The 3,542-nt window shown below is 44.9% G+C and overlaps 1 non-coding gene across 1 annotated transcript; it reads right to left on the bottom strand.

Annotated features, from left to right (window-relative positions):
• Positions 1–908: 908 nt before the first annotated feature.
• TRNAP-UGG (transfer RNA proline (anticodon UGG)) lies at positions 909–983 on the bottom strand. Its single transcript has one exon. It is a non-coding gene; the product is annotated as a tRNA-Pro (tRNA).
• Positions 984–3,542: the final 2,559 nt, after the last annotated feature.

Raw genomic sequence — 3,542 nt, 5'->3', positions numbered from 1 at the left:
TTGAGGGCGCTAGCAACAGCGTGTTTGTTTCAACACAAGAAGTGCCGATCCAAGCTTTAAGAACTCAATCGTCCATCCGACCGAATCACTCGTTTATGGCTCTGATTCCAAGTCAGGGTTTAAAACAGCAGTGACCCAGCTAGTTGAAAAGTTTTTACTTGGAACACCAGACATGAGAGCCAGCTACAGAGACATCTAATGGTATCAAAGTTGACGAAACAAGAGAGTTTCATTCAATTCTTTTCAGAGTGTATGCCTATGATCAGTAGTTCCTTATGTAAAGTATCTTTCCCTTCTCATATTCTATTCGAGAGTTCTCAGTATTTAGCAAAGCTGTTCTATCTAACGGAGGGCTATTGGATCAAATGAAAAAACATTGTTGAGAAATAGTAGCCACCCAAAGTAGAGGGAATCCAACCTTGCCCAGTCGATGCTCAAGTGGCCCAAAGAAGCAATCTGAAAAGGGAAGAGCTTGTTCTGAAGGAACCGCACTCAAAGGGAATGTTTACTTTATCAAATCATTCTTACTCCTTGGTTACCCCTGATGAAACGAGCCTATTCATTTGACCATTCACTAGTTTGTAAACTGCGCCTACTTCATGCACAGAACTCCGCTCTACTAGAGGCTTGGCATGCTCGAAAAGAAAAAAAGCGGAGTCAATCTTTTCAAATTCCTTGCGAACAATACCGAAGACTTGCGGCGTGTAGTTGCTTGCGTGAGATTTCTCAAGATTGTAGAAAGGGGTTTTTAAAACAGGTTCCTTCCGTCTGAGAGGCTTTGCAATCCAACTCAGTCTCCTTTGTGTGCGCGCACACGCAAGCCAAGTTTCACTTTTAATACCCCTGCCTTCCCGACCACGGATAGGCTGCGGGGCTTTGCACTTCGGCCCCATTGTGTGAATACCACATCAAGGTGACAGGATTCGAACCTATGGCCCTCTGTACCCAAAACAGATGCGCTGACCAGACTGCGCTACACCTCGTCCCCCCCTCAGAACATATGGATCTACCCGATCATTAAAAAAAAGAACCGCAGCGCTGTCGCCCACCCCGCTTTGGGCACGGGGAGGTGAGAACCACCGCTTTTAGGAAAGAAGCCTACAATTTGATTCTCGTCTCGTTTCACTTGCATTTTATTTCGTTCAGTCTCATTCTGAGAGTGGAATCGAACCACTCACTCCGTTTGGATTTCGAGTCCAAAGGGCCCAGCCAGCGAAAGAGGATTTACAGTCCCACGCAGCCTGCCAGAACCTTTTTCTTGCTTGATTTTTATATGATTTTTTGAGCAACTAGCGCGAAGCCGTTGCGCGTTAGCGCATCCGTTTTCTTGCTTGATTTTTATACGATTTTCTAAAGTGATCTGTCCAACTAAGTAGAAAAGGACACTAGAGTGTGGCTACACATGGTATAGGGCTGCTCGTCCCGCCTGGTGTTGAGAAATGACATCCAATCTTTCGGTACCTATCATATATTCTAGGTGGATAAACTTATTTTTGATCAGCATCAATGGGAGATCTGATGTTTTAGAATGACCTTCCCCCGATCAGAGAAGGGGCTTGGTCTGGAACGGATTGAGACGGAAAGCGGTAATCAATCTTCGCGTGGTGGAACGCTTGTTGGAGAAGGGTAAGCGCCTCCATGTCGTAGGGGTGGGTAGGCCAATAGAAGACTAGGGAACTTAGCCTAGCCACTCAGTTCTGCCCCGAGCCAAGTCTATTTAGTGTCAGCAAACACATACCACTATCTATATATAGGTTTTTCTTTTTCGTAGAGGTTGTCGCTTAGGTCCTTGGACCCTTCCTTCATGAAGCTTGAGGAAGCCCTCACTTTTCTATCCACGGCATTCTTGGTTCTGCACTTAGTCTTGAACCTGTGTTGGTTTGGGACGTCAATCTCATTCGTCAGCGGTGTGTGCCGCGTACTATGATTGCTTTCTTCTTGCTGTCAAATCCCAGTCTATCTTTCACTGAGCTTCCTTCGCTTGGAATTCAAAGTCCAAAAAAAGAAAGAAAGCGTACTGTGAGGTATGAATGATCAAATGTCTACGGGTGTCATTGAATATCATGGGGTACGAACTTCTAAGGTCATGGCGTAGGGTATTAGATAGGCTGGTCCGCTGGTCGAAGTCATTGCAGGGTGTGCTACGGACAGCTATTGTTCCTAGGCATTTCCTTTCTCTCGTCATCACGCCAACATACACAAGGCTTGCCTTCACAGGGCCCCACTTTGACTTGCCATCATGGCTACACTCTTTTCATCAAAGCAACTCTTCTTAAGAAGACCCCTTGGTCCCCACAACGAAGTTCCTCCATAGAGAACCCAACTGCACAGCACCATCACAAAGGTTTCTTCGTAACTCGATTAGTCTCACTCAAGAGAACTCATCTACACGGAAGGTCTTTTAAGTGTCAGTTGTACCCGCACAGAAGTTCTGCGCCCTCAACTACACCAGGATGCCCCCTGCAGTAGCATCACAACTATTCTCACCATGGACAGCTCGCTAGTCTTCTTGCATCAGCCGCACCTAATTACAAATGACCTTGGCCTCTCCATGCTCGTCATTTACATTTAAACTGCACACCCCCTTGTTGAGGTCTTACTCCAAAGGTACGGCCTCTAGCACATGACCATTCCTCACTCAAGTCATCGACACCCTCGTCGATGTACGTGTTGAAAGAAGAAATTCCACTATCTCTCAAACGAAATGAGGTTTTTGAACTCCTATATAACAGAGTTTCATTAATGCCAAAGGGGGTTTTCCTCAAACGATTGGAACCAGAATAAAATAAAAAAAGAATGAAAGAGTCAATCTATCTTAGTCAAGGCGCTCGCTCTGCCACAAAGGGAGGCACTGGCAAAATCTAAATAGAAAAGAGATGTTTCTAATTAAACCATAGATGTCCGCTTCATACTTATAGTATTCTATTTTGGCTTGCTTGGGTTCATTCAAAGCATCTTCATATCTATTAAAGAAATCAACCAGCTTCTAATTAGGTCCCCCAAGGCGAGCGAAGTGACGTTTTTATTTCTCTTCCTCCGGTCAGAAAAAAAAGATTTCTAGGACCGGATGCATAACAAGAAAAGACAGAATAGTAGTGGTGCCTGCGCGCAAACAATCTTAGAACTGAGCTCTTGTAAAGGTGGGCGTTCCTACGCTCAAAGCCCATATCTCAGATGCATGCCCATTGGAATAGCCCATCACCAGGATGAAATTATCCATTTAGCGCAGTTCCCCTTTCCTCTCTTCTTATATAAACTTCACATCCTAAACACCAAAAGGAAGGGAGAAGCGAACTCGACCTGGTGGTTTTTTATCATTTCATTGACCTTCGAACCGCTCTTGCCCTCCCCTTTCACTTTCTTTCCTAAATGTGTGACTGATACCAATCCCTATGTTGTGCACTCTTCCACTAACTAGAGAGAACCATGCCTGAAGTAGAAAGAACCAATTACAAGTGTTCATAGTGGTCTAAGAAAATCAACCCTGACCGTGAAGGTTCCTAGTGTTGATACCAGTTGTTGGAGATAATGGAAGGAAGCAA

The sequence above is a fragment of the Triticum aestivum genome, chromosome 1B (assembly GCF_018294505.1).
Source record: "Triticum aestivum cultivar Chinese Spring chromosome 1B, IWGSC CS RefSeq v2.1, whole genome shotgun sequence".
NCBI classification, from domain to species: Eukaryota; Viridiplantae; Streptophyta; class Magnoliopsida; order Poales; family Poaceae; genus Triticum; species Triticum aestivum.
This window is presented reverse-complemented; position numbering and strand designations above follow the sequence as displayed.